Source organism: Pleurodeles waltl, chromosome 10, assembly GCF_031143425.1.
Source record: "Pleurodeles waltl isolate 20211129_DDA chromosome 10, aPleWal1.hap1.20221129, whole genome shotgun sequence".
Lineage (NCBI taxonomy): Eukaryota > Metazoa > Chordata > Amphibia > Caudata > Salamandridae > Pleurodeles > Pleurodeles waltl.
This window is the reverse complement of record NC_090449.1, coordinates 718,514,017-718,536,655: the sequence shown is the minus strand read 5'-3', so window position 1 is coordinate 718,536,655 and position 22,639 is coordinate 718,514,017.

Below are 22,639 nucleotides of genomic sequence, written 5' to 3'. Positions count from 1 at the left end.
GGTCAGCGCCCACCAGAAGAAGGATATTTGGCGTGCCATCGCCAAGGACGTCCGGACCCTGGGGGTCCACCAGAGACGGAGCACCCACTGCCGTAAAAGATGGGAGGACATTCGCCGCTGGAGCAAGAAGACGGCGGAGGCTCAGCTGGGGATGGCCTCCCAATGTGGGAGGGGTGCCCGTCGCACCATGACCCCCCTGATGTTCAGGATCCTGGCGGTGGCCTACCCTGAGGTGGATGGGGGCATGAGGGCATCACAGCAGACACAAGGGGGTGAGTATACTCTCATTCTGCTGACTATGCGTGCAGTGGAGGGGTCTGGGTGGGGGAGGAGGGCTGTGGGTTTCCCTAGGCCAGGGCGAGTTCCGTAGGCTAGGCCCCTACGTAATGCAGGCCATGTGGCACTCCACCCCACCTCTGTAGAGTGCCAAGTACAGGTATACATGCCCCTGTGCCATCTATGTGTGCAGATGTCCACCATAGCCATGTAGGCCATATCCCAGGAACTGCATCTGTAGAGCCCAAGAGTGCGGCGTAGTACAGGGGGCTGCTGTGTCTGTATTGTCCGCCAACGGTAGCGGTAAGCCATGCACTCAACCTGTCTTTCTTCTGTTTCCCCACCCCTTTTTGTGCTCTCCCTGTTCTTTTGTGCATCAGCATCATCAGGCGGAGGTACAGGGGCACCGGAATACGAGGGGGCTGCATCCCACATGGCCATGGAGGGCCACACCACGGACTCTGAATACACCAGTGGGATGGAGGGCGAGGGGAGCTTCACGGCGGTCACTGGATCAGCAACCAGCGACACGGACTCGTTGCAACACACTAATGCATTCCTGAAGGGCATTCATTCTGGTCAGGCTGCCCATCATCGAACCCTGCAATCTCTGGCCTCAGCACTGATGGCAGCCATTGTCCCTGTGTCTAGCCTCCCCCCTCCAACTTACTCCACCCAGACCCAATCCCCTGTACCTCAGCCTATCCCAAGCACACCATCAGACCAGCCTGCACACATGTCAACACACAAGGGCATCTCAGGCAAACATAGGCACCACACATCCCACAGGCACTCACACAAGCATCACCCTCATACAGACACAGCAACATCCACTGCCTCCACTGTGTCCCCCTCCTCGTCGTCTCCCTCCCAGTGTCATCTACACTCTCACCTGCATGCACTACCACTACAGCCACTAGGACTCACACTAGAACACCCAGCACCACACCCCGCTCACCTGCACTCACCACCCCCACTACCATTTTCACGTCCCCTGTGTCCTCTCCCAGTGTGTCTGTGACGCCCCCTTCCAAAGTACACAAACGCGGGCACACACACACCCAACATCCATCCACCTCATGACAGGCTCCAGAACATGCACCTGCACCCAAAGCATCAAAAGTTACACATCCTACAACCACCTCCTCTTCCTCCACTCCCAGACCCCCTCCAGCTACCTCTCCCAGTGTTCGTCAGAAACCTTTCCTGAGCAACCTTGACCTCTGTCCCACCACCACCCCCCCTCGAAATTCATAGGTCCCGTACTAGCACCTCAGCCAAAAAAAGTCTGGTACCAGTGGTGCCTGTTAGAGGTATGTGGAGTGCACCGGGCACCAGGGCAGCCAGTGTGACACGGAGCCAAAGCACTGCCAGTCCACCCCCTGTGAAGCACCAGAAGTTGGACCGACGGGAGAGGGTGAAGACTCCTGCCGGCAAAGCCGCTCACAAGGGTCCCGGGGGGAGTGTTGAGTCAGCTGTGACTCCTCCCAAGGTGGGGAAGGGGCAGAAGAAGTCGCCAAAGTCTGGGAAGAGCAGCACGGCGGAGAAGGCCGCCATCCTCCCCACTGCCCAGGACGCCACCGCCAGCCCCATCGTCACTGGTCCGGAGACCACCGCCAGAGTCAGTGCCCAGGAGGGCAGCACAGTCGTCACTGGTCCGGAGACCACCGCCAGAGTCAGTGCCCAGGAGGGCAGCACAATCGTCACTGGTCCGGAGACCACCGCCAGAGTCAGTGCCCAGGAGGGCAGCACAGTCGTCACAGGTCCGGAGACCACCGCCAGAGTCAGTGTCCAGGAGGGCCCCGGCAGCCACAGCCCCGCTGGGCAATGAGGGACCGCCATGGCACACACTGCTGCACAGGTCAGAGACAGCAAAGTCAAGCCCCGCTGAACACGGAAAGCACTGCTGAACAGGGCTAAGACCGCCATGGCAAGCACCGCTGAACAGGGCAAGCACCGCCTGAACAGGGCAAAGACCGCCATGGCAAGCACCGCTGAACAGGGCAAGCACCGCCAACTAAAGCATCGTTAGCCCATGTGCGACAGGGGCAGTGACGGAACTGGGACCGTCACGGGGAGCGTGATGCACTCTGGGCACCAGTCCCCCTCCAGAACCAGTGGAGAACAGCATCCACTACCTGAGTCCTTAACAGGATGAAGGACTCTGGGCACCAGTCACACTCCAGAACCAGTGGAGAACAGCATCCACTGCCTGAGTCCTTAACAGGATGAAGCACTCTGGGCACCAGACCCCCTCCAGAACCAGTGGAGAACAGCATCCACTACCTGAGTCCTGAACAGGATGAAGCACTCTTGGCACCAGTCCCCCTCCAGAACCAATGGAGACAGTTATCCACTTGAGAGTCTGTGGCTTTTCACTCCCCAGGATGGTACAGTGGGCAAACCACCCACTGCAAAGACTTGTGAGACTGTGGCTTTGCACTCCCCAGGATGGTACAGTGGGCAAACCACCCACTGCAAGGACTTGTGAGACTGTGGATTTTACACTCCCCAGGATGGTACAGTGGTCAAACTACCCACTGCAAAGACTTGTGAGACTGTGGCTTTGCACTCCCCAGGATGGCACAGTGGGCAAACCACCCACTGCAGAGACTTGTGAGACTGTGGCTTTGCACTCCCCAGGATGGCACAGTGGGCAAACCACCCACTGCAGAGACTTGTGAGACTGTGGCTTTGCACTCCCCAGGATGGTACAGTGGGCAAACCACCCACTGCAGAGACTTGTGAGACTGTGGCTTTGCACTCCCCAGGATGGTACAGTGGGCAAACCACCCACTGGAGAGACTTGTGAGACTGTGGCTTTGCACTCCCCAGGATGGTACAGTGGGCAAACCACCCACTGCAAAGACTTGTGAGACTGTGGCTTTGCACTCCCCAGGATACATCAATGGGCATGGAGCCCAGTCGTGGATCTGGCGTGGTGCTGTCATCCGGCTGAGGTGCCCCCCCTTCCCTTCCCCCTGAGGTGCCTGTTGTATTTCTATCTGATGCCCCTGCAGTGTTCTCTCCGTTTCTGGACAGGTATCGTGTGTGGGCCTCGCCCATGCATTTTGGGCCCAGTGGTCCACGGACATTGAAATGTGCATACCTGCACTACTAATCGTGATGTATATATTTGGAATGTGTATCTAATTATGTATATATGAGCTTACTGTATTTTGATACATTACAATGGTTGTACTGAATTCCCTTTTGTCTTTGCATTCTTCCGGGGGGTGTTGGGGGTTGTTCCTGTGATGTTTGGAAATGCATTGGTGTGTGTGTTGTAGTGTGTGAGGGTCGGGGTGGGGGTGTTGCGTGTGTGTGTCCCTGACTTTTGCCTCCCCCCCTCTATGTCGTAGGTGCAGTACTCACCGTTGTCTTCGGTGCCGCCGTTGCTGATGTTCGTAGAGGAGCAGGAACACTATTGCAGGGAGTATTTGGAGTTCCGGCTCCATGGTGCCCTCCTTCCTCGTGGAGTGTGTAGAGGTGAGCGTTTTCCCATTGCAAAAGCTGTTTCCGCCGTGTTTTTATCCACAGTGAATCCGCCCCGGAAAAGGTGGTGGATTGGCCTGTTGTAATACTGTGGGCGGTACTTTGTCTTCCGCCTGTCTGTTGGCGGTGACCGCCTCGCTGCTTGTCTGTACCGCCGTGGCGGTCGGAGTGTTAAAGTGGCTGTCTATGTTGGTGGTTTCCACCACGGTCATAATTCCCTTTTTTGTTTCCGCCGGCCTGTTTGCGGTATTACCGCCGCTTTAACACTGTCCGCCAGGGTTGTAATGACCCCATAACTCTTTACATCACTTTTTTTTTTACGTGTGCTTTCCCTCGGCAAAGCACACATGTATAAAAAAAAAATGGCCCCACAGGGGGTCAGCCTAAGGGCTGACCCCAACATTTTCGATTTTTTTAAAAAATATTCCTTGGGGGGGCCGATCACCCCCCCCCCCCAGGGAAAACTATATTCATTTGCAGCCCCAGGGGTCTGCCCATGTTCTGCCATTTAAAAAAAACAAAAAACTTTTTTATAAATCTGGGGGCGCAATTGCCCCCCAAACCATACCAACCTATTTTCTTTTAATGTGTGCCCCCACAGGGGTGGCTGGCCCATTTACATGGGGGCCGACCCCCCCAAAGAAGATACCTGGTGCCTAGGGGTGTTTCCTGGCCATGAGGAAACGGTGCCATGAAGGCATTGTTGGAAAGGGGATACTCTCCCCTTTCCATCGATGCCTCCCTGGCACATGGGGAGGCTGTTTTGGCCGTTTTTCCCCACCGGAGTAGGGAGAGGATGCTTACCTGCTCCTCCTCTGCTCTGGTGGGGAAAAATTACATCTCAGAGGGGCGGGAGAGCATCAGGGGGGAGACACAGAAGTTGTTCCACCTCTTTCAGAACAAACAAAAAAAATGTACCCCCCTAGTGTCGGCCACTGGTCATGACCCGCACTAAACGGGTTAACCGGGCAGCAGCTTCTTGTTGGGAGAGCTTCAAAATGTCATTATATACTGCATATAAGAAGCACTTTCTGTGTTGTTTTCTGGGGCGTAACAGGAAATCCTGTAGGTCAGTGTTATTAGACAGGAGACTGAGGTGTTCTCTAACAGCATCTAGGGAGGAACTCTTCAACCATAGCTGGCATAGTTACCCTACACTGTAGGTTGTTACTATACCTGCATGTTAGCGAGGGTCCGGCCTTCTACTTCTAAAACTTCCCGTGGAATTTATAAAATGTGTATGACACCCATTGGTATCTACTGACCACAATAACCACCCGCCAGGATGTGACGGAGAAACATTAAGTGTGCCATTCTGGACCCATTCATCGAGCTGATCTTCTGTTACATTTACATATTTTTGATATTTGTTAATTTTGCAGGGGCAAGAATACTAGGCGCATTCAAATCCTTAATCTTTGCTAAGCCTAAAGAACTAGTTTGTTGTACAGTTTCATTTAAAAATATCATTTTAAGAGGTATCAGGCATGCTCTAAACAAAGCTTCCTTCCCCCTTATTTGCCAATTTTGTGTTCCCCACACACTTTTTAAGTCAATCGACTTCAGCCAATATTCATACCCTTCTATAGTCAACCAGGAAACAGAGGAATCCGAATAAATGAATTTTGTATCTGTTAATAATATGTGTACATTTTCTATTGATGGTAGTTTAAAATAATATGACTCAGCATTTTTAACACTGTGCCCATAAAAATATGCAAACTTTTCTGAATATGGTTTAGAATTTCCCTGTGGTAGAGTCAGATAATGTTCCCATTGTGTGTAATTAAAGATAGTCTTTGGGGCACTTGCTCTGTGAATGAAATGGTGCCCATAATAATTATAGTAAAACATATAACCATAATTCTCTTTAGATTGATAAACATCTTCACTGTCAAATACAGTATAATACTGCAATTCAGTCATCATAGAATCAATTGTTTTCACATCCCAGTCATCAGAAACAACCCCAGGTATTATTACATCGTTCTTTGAAAGTTTAAAAACATGTGGTATTTGAATGACCTCCGTTGGGCCGTATATATCAAATGTTACTTTATTCCAAAACAATCCCATCAGGATTTGGTAGAGCAGACATTTTCACAAAAGACAAGTCTCTGCGGAACTTGTGAGAAGAAAAATGGGGTATAAGGACCTCATCCACCAGTTCAACTGTTGATCATTCAGGAAGAAAATGACAATGTATTAATAGAACGAATGTTATGACAAACCCAATACAAAGGAGGAAAGCTAATACAGTCAAAGAAATCCACAGATAGTTCCATGGGAAAATACAAAAAAAATTTATAAGCCAGTTTATCAGCTTGCTTGTTTTTGACAGTTCAGATGTGGAAGAGGAGAATGAATCCGAGTAGGTGTAGTTGACGTCGGTAAAGTATCCAGAAGCAGTTCATGCAAAAGCTGGAGCCGTATTTGTAGGAGGAGAACTTGTGAGGGTCTCCAGCAGTGGTTCATAGCAAATGACGCCATTCGTCTGTGTTGAAGTTGTGTCAAATCGATCAGTACTTTCAGTATTGTTTGTTGTAACAGATGTTAGTGGAACCAATGCAAGATCATTTTCCACCCTCCCCAAGCTCGGAGAGGTGTCAGCATTGCTGCTCACAACTTGTAGAAGGACTTCTTGACCAGTAGTGAGAGCGATTCGGGAACTACTAGCTCTTCCTCTTAGCCTGCTGTGCAGGATCAGCCACATGGTGTAACTTGACATGGTCGATAGATACAAAGCGGTTTTCTTCAGCACCAGCCAATGGTGGGAGAATGACAGTTCTGGTACCGTGTCGTCCCAAGAATGGATTCTATGCACGATAAGAACAACCAAACTCCTTTTTCACAGCAACCTTTTCATGTAGTAGATCCCCAACCTTAGGAATCAAGCCGGTGGGTGTTATTGGTACATCCTTAATTCCTGTGGAGGCAGCATTGGCAGATGCGTTGTCATCATGGAACTGTTGTAATTCCTGCAAGACAGTGACACGTTCATTCAGGTCAAAAGGTGATTCTGCCACCTTCATACCAGGAGCATCAGGATCTGGAACATACACTCGAGTTCCGAATGGCACTCGTATGAAGTACGACCCCCAAGGGACCTTCAAGGCAGATTGTTAAGTGCTCTCTGGACTCCATACAGGTGGTTAAGCCAACTACGACCCATACCTAAGACTCTGGCTGTTAAGGACTGCTTTAAATCACAGATTTGTCACTCCACAACATTATTTCCCTGGGGATGAAATGGAGACAAGTAATGGAATTGGATCCCTGAATGCCCTTGAGGCAAAATCAGGGCCCCGGTCCAAGTGGAAAGCCGCAACTGCATATGTATTGTTAAGGACTCGCAAATTTTCAATAACAGTCCGAGCGTTGTGGCCACACCCATAGAAATCTGGAGCATGAGTCAACAGTGACTAATATGTATTTGTATGCACTATCTGGTGTTAGAGGACCACAATGGTACAAGTACACACATTCCAATGGTTTGTTGGAAATTAGGAGGGGTGTCTGCGGCGATTGACGGTGGAACCCTTAATTTGTTGGCAGATGTCACAACAGAGGACATACTGCTTGGCCTGTTTGTATAGACCTGGCCACCAATAACATGCTTGCAACAATGCAATGATATTGTAGCCGCCACACCATCATGGGCAGATGCTACCCCTCACGCGCTGCTTTAATCAACTCTGATCTTATGTCTTTTTTGGGAATCACTCTAACCCCCACACCTGGTATTTTTACTTCGGCCTCTAGGCAGCCTCCCATTGGGTAGGAATATTCAGCAGGAAATGCTTTTGGATAGGGTATGCCTTCAGCCGTAGCTTTCACACCAGCCCATATGTCATCGTCTGGTTTCACTCCAGAGCGGGTTACTGCAGCAACAGCAACCGTAGTTACTGCTGATTTGACGGCTTCATCAGCCAGTGTATTTCCAGCAATGTGTATTCCAACACGCCTAAGTCCAAGTGTATGTACAACATGGACATTTTGTAGTGTTTCTTCAGATCCGCACCTTCCCAGGAGTCTGTGGTTAATGGTATTGCCTTTAGAATCTCTGAACCCTTTCTGGCGCCAGTAATGCAGGTATTCATTGAAGGACTGGACACAATAATGCGAATCACAAACAATCAGTTATAACTGTGAAGGATCCGTATGTTCCAGTGCTATCACCAGAGCCTTTAGAACTGCTAATTGGTTCCGACTCGCAAAATGTGTTTCTGCATCGCGTGAGGGCTTTTGCGCCTCGCAAACGGCGTTTTTCACCGTTTGCAAGGCGCAAAAGCCTACCTACATCTGGCCCAAAATGTATTATCCTCCATATAGCCACTTACGACTGCGCAAGCAGAGGAGTATTGATGTTGCATGCCAACTGCAAGTTGTGCTGAGCCATCAGTGTACATGACTCTTTGATATTGATTAATAGGCAGTGTATTTGCTGGAAATGGGTATTCTAGTTCATATTGCAAAGATTATTGTGTTTGTAATTTTGGGTAAAAAATGTAGTCTCCATCAGTGGCCGTCAAGGACGTTGCCCATTGAATCCAATGTGGATGTAATGCTTTAGCACTAGGAACGCTGGCTTTGGTAACAGCCTTAGGGGCTGGGTTTGGAGAAACAACAATAATGCGTTTGCCTTGGGCTAGAGGTCTTTCTTTAATGATGGACATCTGAACAGCAGTGAAAATTTTCTCTGTGGGAGCAAAGCGTTGTTTTACTGCTGAATACAAATATGATTTTTATTCAATCAGGACTGTCTCACCCTCATTGAAAGTTAAATAGGAGAAACCAATGGCACCAGCAATTACTTTGATGACCAGATGTGTTTTGTTGTCCCTTGTGTGTTGGTGTTGTGCTGCAAGCCTGTCTGTTTGCAAAGCTATGAGAATGCGTGTTTGTGTGACTGTCCAAAATTTACTTGTAAAATCAGGATGTATTAAGTCATATGAAGGTTTTATGCGGACGCATAATCAGGAATGTACGTTTTGGTAAAATTTAGGAACCCCTATAGGGATTTCAGTTTTTTAATTGTATTTGGAGGTTGTAACTGTGCACATTTTTCCTAGAATTGTGCCGCTAGGCGCTTTCCTTCACTTGATAGCTCATATCCCAGAAATAGGACGCCAAGGAAGGCTATTTTTGTTTTTTTGGAAATTGAATTTGTAGCCAAACTCGTCAAATCCCACAACAATGCAGGCTACCCGTCTTAAATGTTGCAGCAATTCATCATCTGTGAGATAAATATCATCTACTTAGGACAATGCTTGAGGGTCAATGTTGTGCAATTGTGAAGTCACACGGGCTGCAAACAGTCCTGGACTGTTCTTGTACCCCTGGGGTAAACAACAGATTTTTTGCTGGGAGCCTAGTGCGCTGAAACTGGTTAAGTCTCTACTCTCAGGCACTATATTTTGGCAGAAAAAAACATTAGGTATGTCAAGTGTTGTTTTGTATTTTTTGCGCACTATGTTGTTCATGAGTGCCGTGCTATATGAATTTTGTGTAGCATATGTGCATATATGACTGTTCAAATGTCTGTAGTCTAAGACTATTCTGTATGAATGGTCCGTTTTAGTTACTAGGAATAATGGATTATTCATGAGTGAGACACAGGGTTTGATTACGCCCTGGTACTCCATTGTGTGAGGATTTCCCTCACGGGTGCTTTAGCATCATGTTTTATCGGATATTGGGGTTGAGATTGCGGTTGATTTTCAATAGGCATTAGATGATAGGAGGAATCTTTATCCCATCCTATGTGATTGCAATATAACACAGGTGCCTGCATCAATGCCCAATCAATGGCGTAGGATTCTGCGATCTCTTCGGAAACAAGAGGCGAGAAAGAAGGTTTGATAACATCTTCCCCATATGGGCAGGTATGGACAAATTCAGGTGGCCAATCCTTTTCGGCCAGTAGAATATCATATATGTTTACAACGCAGTCCCAAAAATTGCATCTATTGTGTGCTCAATGTCTCCTACTAACAGTAGCGTTACTTTGTACTCCCTATAAGGTATGGAGACACGCATGTCCGCAGTTCCTACTTGTAAGAAGTCATCAGTTGCTTTCACCTCCAGATACTCTAGAAAATTCCAGCAAACTATTGTGACCTCTGCCGCACTGTTTAATAGCGCTAGTGCCCACTTCTTGTTCCTCAAGAGAGCCCTCTTCTTGAGTGGCATGTCGAACTGCAACTGCTGCCACTTTTTTCTTTTTGAATTGTGTTTTTTTTCGGGGAAGCTTCTCTTCTTTCTTAACAGAAACTTCTGTTGAGCGTTGTGATTCCTGTCTCGGTTTCACGTACTCAGTTCTTCGCTCTGATTGGCCACCTCTCTCACTGCGTTTTTTCGATGAGTCCTGAAAGAAACGAGATTAGCGTGTATCGGTATATTGATATCTGTCAGGCATTTTTATATTATCTCTATTTCTGAGATTATACCTATTCTGTGGGGTCTCCGCATGTGGAGATTCTCCCCTTTCTTTTTGGGTGTTTGTTGTTTTTTATCCCAGAGTTTCTTAGTAGCCTCAGGAGCTTGCTTGGTAGAATGTTTATTAGATTTACTTTGAAATGGTGGTTTTGTTGGTCAGGCCCCCACACTAGCTTGACTAATGCTGGAGTAGGTCTCAGCGATAATCTTTGGAAACTCACGTTCTTGATCCTGTGGAGGAACATCCCAGATCCACATGCGCACCGCTAGTGTGACCGCTTCCCCTTTAAGGATACTTAATATAATTGAGGATACTTTGGCAAAATTGCCCATCAGTTGCATCCCCAACTCCAGGGCCTGGGCAGCCTCGTATTCATCTCGAATTTATTTCAACCCTTACGGTAAATTGGCAAGTGCCGGCATACCGCGTGCGGTAGTATAGAGCGTGGCAAATACCGTGCCCCACATATCACAATTATCTGCACTGGGAACCATACCTAATGGCAAGTACATTGTTAATATTCTGTGTTTATCCTGAGGTCCTGTTTGGTGAAATACTGCTTCAAGTGTGTTTGTTTTTTGAGAATGCCAAAATTGAATTTCTTCTCATTTGGCGGGTACTTTACTCATGATCGATTGTACAGTCGCAGGGTTAATGCCTGGCATTACTGCATGTGGTTGAGCTGGTGCAGCACGTGCTGGGTTTGTGTTTAATGTTTGCATTACAAACTGTAGGTATCATCTGCATATTGTCGTCAGCCCAGCATATAAGCAACGGACTTCAGCTACCGTTAGGTTCGCTACTGTAGGGTGAGGTGAATATGTGGCCAATAAAGACCAGGTTGGACCATCATTACTTAGAGGAACTAACGTATTGTGTAAAATTGTGAGGGGTAGGGCGCCATTGGGCCAATTATTATGTTCTTGATGAGATAGAGGTATTTCTAAATATGCAGATGCTCTGTATTGTGCAAGTACGCTTGCAGGTGTATAGTGATAAAATGTATTAGTGTTCCCATTAACTGATGGAAATGTGACCCAAGAATAAAAAAGTTCTGTTCTATAGGCTGGGTGAGCGTCAACAACAAATGTGACTGTACGCCCCTGGGCCATTAGGCAATGTGCCAGTAAATGTGCAGTAAGCTGTGGTTGCATATTGACTGCAATTGCTACCTGTTCCAGCTGGCCATAATAAACAGTACATTTGTTCAGAGATAAGCACACCAAATGGAGATTATACTTTTAATGGTTCAAGATTGAACAACCTACAGCCTTAGTTAGGTACTCTGTACTTAACTGAGGCGGAAATCCTCAATACCACGGACGTCTCCAAATATAGTACTGAGGGGTCCTTGTATGTAGTAAGACAGAGATACTCAGGAGGACCCGAAAATAAGAGTCTGACCAAACTTTGGTGGCGGCATGTTGCGAAGGCTCTCATTATTCTAATGAGACAACTGGATTTGAGCGGCAGAATCGCCTACAGTGTGGGAGACTGAGTCTAACCCACTACAGGTGACACCTGATGCCCCAATCTGGGTTTCTGGTTCCGGCTAACTAGCAGTGCCTCATCTCTACCCAAGAGCAGGGATGATTGGACAGCAATTGACACAACTGACTCCTCAGGGAGATCGTGGTCACTCAGATCTCATCCGTTTCTCTCAATTAAATTAGTCTCACATATACAAGTACAAGCGGAGGCAGTGCGGGGGTCATTATGAACTTGGCGGGAAAACCCGCTGAGTTTGGCACTGGTGGTCAACAAAAGACTGCCAGCGCACAGAAGACCCCACCGGACATATAGGGGGTCATTCCGACCCCAACAGGCTGGCGGTGCCCCGCAGGGCATACTGACCGCAGCGGTTTGGCCGCGGTCAGAACAGGAAAACCGGTGGTCTCCCGCCGGTTTTCCGCTGCCCTCAGGAATCCTCCATGGCGGCGCAGCTTGCTGCGCCGCCATGGGGATTCCGACACCCCATACCGCCAGGTTCGCCCGCCAGGAACAGGATGGCGGTATGGGGTGTCGTGGGGCCCCTGGGGGCCCCTGCAGTGCCCATGCCAATGGCAGGGGCCCCCGTAAGAGGGCCCCACAGAGAATTTCAGTGTCTGCTTAGCAGACACTGAAATTCGCGACGGGTGCAACTGCACCCGTCGCCCCTTCCCACTCCGCCGGCTCCATTCAGAGCCGGCTTCCTCGTGGGAAGGGGTTTCCCCCTGGGCTGGCGGGCGGCCTTCTGGCGGCCGCCCGCCAGCCCAGCGGGAAACACAGAATCTTCAGACCGCGGAGTGGTGTTCTGTTGGGGGAACTCTGGCGGGCGGCGGAGATGTACATTAAGCTGGGCCGGCGTGTGGAAACGGTGTTTCCACCAGCCAGCCCAGCTGAATGCAGGGCCTTTACATGTGAAGCCGGCGGCAATGTAGCAGTGCGGCAGGTGCAGGAGCACCCATTGCGCATTTTACTGCCCGTAAATCGGGCAGGGAAATATGTGATGGGGCTGTGCACGTGGGCCCCGGGGGGGGTCCCCGAGGCACCCATTCTGCCAGCTTTTTCCTGGCGGGGCAAACCGCCAGGGAAAGGCTGGTGGAACCAGGAACGTTATCCATCGGACAGGGCTGCTTGCAGCGCTGCCCTGTCGGATATGTAACTCCACCATCACCTGGTGGCAGAAGCCTGGCGGTGGCGGAGTTACAAAAGTGGCGGTTCTGCCGCAAATATTATATGGCGTTCTGGGCTGCCATGCCCGTGGCAGTAATTACCACCACTGCCGGCATGGCAGCCCAGACCGCCATGTTCATAATGAGGGCCTATATGTTTCAATAAGGTTTTAATGAAGCAACTGCATCTTAGATAATAAAGCATGTACTGCAATAACCAGGACGATAAAGCATGACAGAATTAAAATTGTGACAAGGAGAGTGAAGCATAGAAATAACGCTACCATATTGTCACTAAAGTCAAAAGGCCAATTCCTACCCAGGCTATAATAGAGCACATCTTGTTAAGCTCTAGTTCTGCCCTTCATGTTCCCCTGGAAATACATCATTCCACATACCTGAGCAAGATCATGAAGTGATCAAAAAGTCTTGTTTAAGAACGCAGTGCTGGCCTAGGCAAGGAACAGCTAGATAGAGAGAAATAAAGCAAGACAGCAAATGTGGCTCTTGCTAAAATAATAAAATATATCTAGGTTAAAGTGCAGAGCGGCAGGCCTAGTGTGCTAAAATAACGTGCATGGAGCTATAACTAAAATGGCTACACAACAAGGACAGCTGTATTGCCCACTGATGGTGGAGGGGGCCTCCTGCCTCTCTTTGCTGGTGGAGTGAGAACATTCACTTTCTTGGGTGGTGGAGCAGGTACCTTCCCTTTCTTGGGGGGTGAAGTGGGAACCATCTCTTTCTTGCCTCCAGGACTTGGAGGTGCCTCTACTGTCCCCCTCTCCTGTACCTTGGTTTTCACCACTCTAGTCCTCCCTTTCTGAGGTGGAGGTGTGCTCACAGTAGGAGTGGCAACTGTCACACTCTGGGGCTCCTTTGTGCCAGCAGCTGAGGATTTGATGGGAGCAGTGGCAGACTGTTTGGCTGAGGTGCTGGTCTGTTTCTTTGGGACCCTGCTCTTACGGACAGAATGGGGAGGGTGGAGACGAAGGGAAGAGGTCAAGTTAAGCAAGGAAAAGCTTCTTAGGTATGTTGGGGTGGGATGTGGGAGGACTGATGGGAGTAGAGGTTAAGGGAGTTGTTGTCAGAGGTGTGCGTCTGCTAGACTTGTGTGCAGGTGCATGGACAGTGTGTGTGTGAGGTGGATGGCTGTTGGAAGTCTGAGTGTGTGTGTTTGTATGTCTTAGGAGGGAGGCAGACAGGGTGGGAGAGGGCAAAGGGGACGCGTGGATGGATGTTGTGGAGTTGTCTGCAGGTGAGGTGTGTGTGCTGCATGATGTGGTGATGCTGGTGGTGGCTGTCAATGCAGTGCATGCAGTTGTGAGTGTGGATGTGACTGTGAGGAAGGCGGGGAGGAGTAGGGGGAGACAGTGGAAACAGTAGATGTGGTCGTGTGTACAACTGTCTGTTGTTTGTGTGAGTGCTTATGACCTGAAGTGTGCTGCCTGTGTTTGATTGTGCTACTTTGTCTGATGTTTTGTGTGCATGCTTGTCTTTATGTGTGCATGGGATTGTTTGAGGATGAGGAGCCTGGGACTGGGAAGTGATAGTTGGAGGGGGGGGCGGTAGAAACAGGGACACTGGCTGCCATCAGAGAGGAGGCCAGAGGCTGAAATGATCTCTGTAGGGCCGCCAACCCACCTCGATGCCCTCCAGGAATGCATTGCATTTTCTGCATCTGTGATGCCAGCCCCTGCTTGGCATTCACTATGGATCACAGGAGGTCAACAGCCTCCTCACTGAGGGCAGCAGGGCTCACTGGAGCAGGGCCTGAGGTGACTGGAGCAAAGGAGATGCCCACCCTCCTGATGAGCGGGCACGGGCAACTCAGTGGGGGGGCTACTGGAAGGGCGGTGCTGTTGAGGGGGGACGGCTGTACCTGGGGTGGTCCCAGAGGTGTCTGACACCACCATGGAGCTTCCATTAGAGGAGGTATCAGAGTCAGTGTTGTCACCTCTTGTCTTGGCTGTGGTGCTCCCATCGCCCTCTGTCCCACTGGACCCCTTGGCATTGGTGGACTCTGCCTCCTGGGTCCTGTGGGATGCAGCTCCCACAGTCGCCGGTCCACCTGTCCTACGTCCAATGATGCTAATGCACACATGTACAGGATGACAGAAGAAAATAGGGGAGGAGGGAGAAAGGTAGCACTGGGTCAATTACAGCACCAACACCACAGATCGCATACATATTACCAGCACACACAGGGACCAAGATTGGGCACTATGCATCGCACTGTCATTCCGATGGTGAGGTACCACAGCAAGATGAGAGCCAACCACCACCAACTGCACCCCTCCTGGGACCCACTAAGGCCTGTCTGACCTAGATTATAATCCGCCTATCTGGAATACAAGATGTTGCTATTCACCCATTTACCTTGTGTTGGACCACGCAGCAATGTCTGAGCTGGCATTAAGGGGCACCGACTTACTGAAACCCACCACCTGGATCCCATCCCAGCCATAAACAATGGTTGTCACGCTCACTGTACTCACCCCCTTGTGGCTGCTGTGCTGTCCTCAAGCGCCCATCCAGCTCTAGGAGGCCACCTCCAGTATGTGGGCCATCAGGGGGTCAGGTTCCGACAGGTACCCTGCCCTCGTTGGGAGACCATTCCCAGCTGGGCCTCCATGGTCTTCCGGGCCCAGCTTCTCAGGTCCTCCCAACTTTTCCTACAGTGAGTGCTCTGCCTGCCAAAGACCCCCAGGGTCCACACGTCCTTGGCGATGGCACGCACAATCCCTTCTTCTGATGGGCACTGACCTGCAGAGGTAATACAGACAGGAGGACACTATTAACCAGACAATCTGGCCTGTCACACGTATGGCCCACAATTTACATTTACATCTCCAATGGCACGCACATCACCTGGAGTCCTGCATGTACATTACCACCAGACATACCCCACACCTTGTTGCATGCATCGCCCCCTGGTGTACTCACCTGTTGGTCTGGAGGCCCATACAGCTGTCCATACAGGAGGTCCACCAGGCACTCTAACTCCTCCGAAGTGAAGGCAGGGGCCCTTTCCCTGGTCAAACGGGCCATGGCAGGATCCAGACACAGGTTACAGCAGCACATGCATTGTAGGTGTTGTCCTGTGGAAAGTCAGGAATCAAGTGAGGTTATAGATAGAAAATGGTGGTCACGTCCGTGGCGGTGTACACCGTCTCCGTCGCCGGTGATCCTCATTGGATGCTGTACTCCATAGACCTCCAAGTTAGCCAATGAGGAATAGCACAGCAGTGCAAGACCACCTTCCGCCATGACGCCAAACGCTGGTAGAGTTACATCACTTCCACCTGTTCATACTTACAGGACAGGCGGTCTCCATTTCATGGTGGTAGACATCAATCAGAAGTGGAAACTGCGTTATTGCTGTGATTTGTACATACATTGCCATTCACATAGTCTAATTACATACATGCCCAGTAGCACTGGGGTGGTGGTTCCATTGTTCAGTTTGTGACACCCTTCACACTCTTGTGTCCCTTCTGTCCCTACCACTGCAGAGGAATAGGAGGAGGAGGCAAGCCCCGTGTACAGAACCCTTGTGGACTTAACTACACTGAAGGAGAGGCATATAATACTGACCTATAGACTGGACAGGGCCACAATCACAGAGCTGTGTACTCAATTGGAGCCTGATTTGCTATCGGCTATCGGCTATCTGTCATCCCACTGGGATCCCCCCTCTTATGCAAGTTCTATCAGTGCTCCATTACCTGGCAACAAGTTCTTTTCAAGTGACAGTGGGCTTGGCAGCAGGATTGTCACAGCCAATGTTCTCAATCATGCTGGCAAGGGTTTTGTCTGCCTTGCTCAAACACAAGTACAGCTACATTGCCTTCCCACAAGTGGAAGATTTGGCCACTGTGAAGACTTGATTCTATGCAATGGGACATATTCTCAATATTATTGGGGTGATTGATGGAACACATATTGCGTTTGTCCTCCCCCCAGCAAAAGGAACATGTGTTCATGAATCTGAAGAGTTTCCACTCACTCAGTGTGCAAATGGTGTGCCTTGCTGACCAGTACATCTCCCATGTCACTACCAAGTATCCTGGGTTGGTGCATGATGCCTTCATCCTGAGGAATAGCAGCATCCCAAATGTGATGGCACAGTTACAGAGGCACAGGGTGTGGCTAATAGGTGAACCTGAGACACCACCCAAGATATGTCAGTGTATGCCTTCTGGAGTAATCCCCATACAATTGTGTAAGACTGATGTTTGTCCCTCAATTCTTGCAGGTGACTCTGGCTACCGAAAACTGTCATGGCTCCTGACCCCTGTGAGGAATGCCAGGACAGGGGCTGAGAATCGGTATAGTGATGCACATGGGTGAACCAGGCAAATCATAGAAAGTATCTTTGGCCTCCTGAAGGCCAGGTTCAGATGCCTCTATCTGACAGATGGATCCCTGTGCTACTCCCCTGAGAAGGTCTACCAGATAGTTGTAGTATGCTGCATGTTGCATAACCTGGCCCTTAGACGACATATGCCTTATCTGCAGGAGGTGGAGATTGAAAATGCCCCTGTGGCAGCAGTGGATTTTGAGGACAGTGAGGATGAGGAGGCAGAGGATGAGGATGTGGACAACAGAACAACAGAACATCAGTAACACAGCAGTACTTCCAATGACACACAGGTTAGACAGTGGAACTGAGCATTCCTCTAATTATATATGTTTTCAGTGTGGCTGTAGCAGGATGGCATCCCTTCCTTTGCATCTCAATTGACTGTCACCCATGCCTTCTCAATTTTGCAGGTGTTGGTGTTATTCCAACTGTGTACAGATGTGATGACTACAGACGGCTACAGGTCATTATATGTATGCTATCACAAAGTTCAGGTCAATTGCACAAGATGTAACTGTGAACATAATTGCACATATTCATCACATAAAGCACTATCACTCAAGTTGTGTTCAAGTGTGTTTATTGTGGTGAAATATATAGAAGGAATGGTGTAATGGAATGGGGTGATGGTAGAGGAAAGTACAGGGTATGGGTCCAGTCTGTTTGTAGCACAGGTCCAGTGTCCAAGGGGCCATAGGAAGGGGAGCAATGGCAGTTCAAAATGGACAAGGTGACAGAGTAATAATCAAGGGGGACATTCTGGAGGGTCTCATTTCCTGGCCGTGGTCTTGGTCTTGGCAAGTGTCTCTGGCATCAGCCTGGGTCGCAGGGACCGTTTGCGGGGTGGTTCACCTTCTGCAGGGGCAGGGGCCCTGTGAGTCCTGTGGCAGGGCATTCTGTGCACTAGCTTCAGCAGATATGGTGGGCTGTTCAGTTGACTGGCTAGTGGAAGGGGCCCGCTGGTGTGCTGTATATTCCCTCATGATGTTGGCCATATCAGCCAGCTCCACTGCTATGGAGACCATGGTGGTGTTGAGGGTCTGCAAATCTTTCCTGATCTCCTGATGGTGTCCCTCCTGCAACCACTGGTTCTCCTGCATGTTGTTCAGAATCTGGCCCATCTTGCGCTTGGATTGTTGGCAAGCCCCCAGGATATTAGTGAGTGCATCCTGGAGAGTCTGTTCCCTGGGCCTGTCCTCCCCCTGGCGCACAGCTGTCGTCCGAGTGTCCCTGTCGCCCTGTGCCTGTGTCCCCTGAACAGTGTGTCCACTGCCACTGACCCCAGGACCCTGATTGTCTTGGCTGTGAGGTGTGGACTGGGGTCCCTGTACAGGTGGCACACTGCTGATTGATGTGTCCTGGGGATAGAGGCGTGGGGATGTTGGGTGGGTGGTGTGTTGTTGGATACTGAGAGGGGAGGCTCTGTGGTGGACTGGTAGTGGGCTGGGGTGACCGACTGGCCAGTGGTCCCTGATGGGCCAGGTAGGTCATCCAGATCCAGAAGTCCAGAGTTGAGTTACTGTCATCACTGGGGGCATCTTCTGTTGGGGCGCTGGATTGCTGTGGTACCTCCTCGCCTCTGGTATTGGCTGTGGCATCTGTGGGGATGTAAGTGATGTATTATGCTTCATGTCTGTGACATATTGTACATCCCTAACTTCCCCTATAACTTGGCTGTTGCACTGCCACCTTTGTTTGTGTGTGGTGATGTTATGTGGGTTTGTTAGTTCTCCATGCATTGTTGGTGGGTGTCCATGCAGGGCTGGGAGGGCTGTACATGCATTGGTGTGTCATGCAGGACTTGGCATTGGGGTTAGTCATATGTGTAGGTGCACTGTGTGGCAGAGGGTGGAGTGATGGGAATCAGGGTGAAGGGTGAGATGGCAAGCAGGTATGGGGGCTGATAAGTAATAAATTCTGACTCACCAGTGTCCAGTCCTACGGCTACTCCAGTGAGTCCCTCAGGATGCAGGGTTGCCATGACTTTCTCCACTGGATGGTGAGCTGGTGCCTTGCTGCCAGGGAACGTACCTTCCCCTGTAGGTCACTCCACCTCTTCCTGATGTCGTTCCTTGTTCTTGGATGCTGTCCCATGGTGTTCACCCAGTCCACGATTCTCCGCCATAGCTCCATCTTCCTTGCAATGCATATTTGTTGTACCTGTGCTCCGAAGAGCTGTGGCTCTACCCTGACTATTTCCTCCACCATGACCCACAACTCCTCATCTGTGAAACTGGGGTGCCTTAGTTGGGACATGGCTGTTGTGTGGTGAGTGTTGTGCAGAGGGTCTTGGGTATTGTAGTGGGCTGTGGGATGCGGAGTGCGTGACGGATGTGTGGGTGGTTGTGGTGTGTGTGTGTGTGTGTAATTGCCTCTGTGATTTGCGTGGCTAGATGTAGTCTTTTCATGTTGGCAAAGGGTTGTGTGTGATGTGGGTGTTTGTTTTATAGTGCTGTGGGTGGGTGGGTGTGTTGTGTGTATGTGTCAGGTGTGTGATTTCAGTTTTGGCCAATGTTGTTTTGTATTTGGGTGGTCATTCTGACTGCGCCAGTGTGTACCACCAATGGTTTACTGCCATTGAATGTCCACTGTGGTGATTCATGGGTCAAAATGTGATGGGAGTTGCTTTTTTGGCGTACTGGTATGGGTCTTAGTTTTGGCACTTTACCACTGACCTTTGGTCTGGCAGATTTGTGTTTGTGGCAGTATTCTGTTGGTTTCATGTGTGTGTGTCATATTATGGCGAATGGATGTTCGCCTCTGTGACAGTATGTTGGCGGCCGTCACTGCGGCGGTATGCAGCATTTACTGCCAATGTCAAAATGACTACCAACATGTGTTTGGGTACAGTCATTCATCCACAGACAGACACCAGGGTTGCTATGTCCAAAATGTGGATAATGTTGGTGCTTCTCATTGGGCAAAAGGTTGAGGGCCTTCTATTAGTTCTTGCAAGTTCTATGTCAATCCAACATCCAAAGGACAGATGGCTTCTCCTGTTGGGACAGATGTCACTTGGAGAAGAGTACATTGTTAATATGTTTCCAGGGTGTCATAGGTATTTCCATGTCACCTACTCTAGGATATTGTACTTTTGTAAGCAACATTGCAGGATGTCAGGGCATCTTTTTTCATTGTTGGTTCATTACATGTGTGCCATGGAGATGTGTGCATGACCTTGTGTAGGATATGTGGGAATGGACTATACAATGGGATACTGTTCTTTGGCATTAGTTAACTGAGGTCTACTGCATGTGGGACAGCTTTGAGGATGAAGAGGTCTCCTAATAGTTGTATGGTTATTGTGGTTCCAAGACTTCAGCCATGCAATTGTAGTCTGAGATCTTGATTTGCATGCATATGTTATGGCACATGTAGATGCCACTTAGTTGCAACTTTTTGCAGGGGCTACTTGACATAATGACATTTTTGGTCAAGCAGAGTTGTGGGTCAAGTGTTATCATGTACATGCGGTAACCCCATTTCCTCTTTGTCCTTGCAGCATCAGCACTTGCAAGTGGAGGAGATGGGGCTGAGCCAAGTGGAAAAGCATCTGGCTACGAGACCTTGGGAGATAACACCACCAACACAGAGGGACCCAGTGGCCTGGAGCGTGAGGAGAGTGCCACGGAGAAGATCAGAGCTACATCCTCATTTTCATCAGGTTTCTCCTCCAGTGGCCACTCCCTAGTGGTGGTGGACCCATTGGGGCAACCCCCTGTAACATCTTTGTCCACCCCCCCTTCTTTCACCCCACCTACATGTTGCTTCCCACCCAGTTGGCCATGCCTGCTCACCTAAGAGGTTGGGCGTCTCCTTTGCTGCAGGCACCTCTGCTCTAGCCCCAGTTACCCCTGCTGACCTCAGTGAGGAGGCTATTGATCTCCTGAGGAGTATCTCTGTGGATTTGTCAGCCATTGTGAATGCCATCCAGGGATTGGCAACTCAAATATAACGGAAAACTGCATTCCTGGAAGGCATTCATGGTGCAATGCCTGGCCTACAGAGATCTCTTCATGCTCTAGCCTCCTCACCAATGGCAGCCAGTCACCCCCCACTTTCTGTCCCCCCAACCTCCCTGCTCCCAATCTATATCACCCCTCCCCTTACCTACCCAAGGCACACAGACAGATCTGCTGACATCCACCTCAGAAACCAAAAGTAGCTCACACAAACACAAGCACCACAAAACATACCGGCACACACAAACAATATCCACCTACAGACACAACAACACTCCCTACTTCCCTGGACACTGCCACAACCCCCAGCATCACAGACATTACATCAAGCATACTGACAGGCACACCAGCAGTCACAGGCACAACCAGTACACCCATCAAACCCACAGACACCACCGCAGCAGACCCACAGATGTCCACCACAAGCACCACATGCACAGATATCACAACTACAACACATATACATGCACCACATCCAGCCAACCTGCAGTCACCACCCCAACAGACGCATACACACATCTGCCACTCCCACATCCCCCAGCACCTCCACCTCCGCCTCCCATCCAACCAAGACTCACAACCAAGACTCACAAATGCCCACACTCACCCACCCAACAGACACCCACCACACACAGACACCTCCATAAGCACCCACCCATGCCATCTACACATACACAGCCTACAACCACTCCCTCATCATCCAAATCCTGACCCCCTTCTGATCACCGTCCCTAGATGTCCAGAAATGTTTTTTTCTTTAATCTTGACTTTTGACCTGCTCTCCTACCCCCAGAAGGACCCCACCCAGCTCCCAGAATGTCCCTTCCACCTCCGAGCCCCCCCTTCCCCCTGCAAGTAGCCATACTTCTCTCCCTCCAAAGAAGAAGCCCACACCTCCCAAGAAGAAGACTCTTTCTCTATATGTTCACTGGCAGTTAGGAGTCAAGTTGTGGCACAATCCTGTGCTATTTTTGGGACCAAATATATGGATTGATCAATGGCCTTTGGAATTTAAACCCTTTGCTGCCAGGCATTTTCTCCCTCAGGTGCTGAGCCTTTTTTTTGGCTATTTGGGGTAATTTGCACTTAGGTCCTCATTACTGTTTGTTCTCATAAGCTATCCATGCCAAATTTGCATCCTTTTTTTCAAACATCCTAGGGATTCTAAAGGTACCCAGAGTTTGTGGGTTCCCCTAGAGGAGGCCAAACCTACCAAACCCAAACATTTCTGAAAATTAGACACTTGAGGGAGTCCAGGTGGTTGTGACTTGCGTGGATCGCCCTCGGTTTTCTTACCCAGAATCCTCAGTTAACCTCAAATTTAGCTACAAATATCACATTTTCCACACCAACACAAATTTCCTACCACCCAACGTTTCCCTCAGTCTCCCGATAAAAATGACACCTCACCTATGTAGGTGGGCCAAGGGCCTGTGACAGGAAAGGG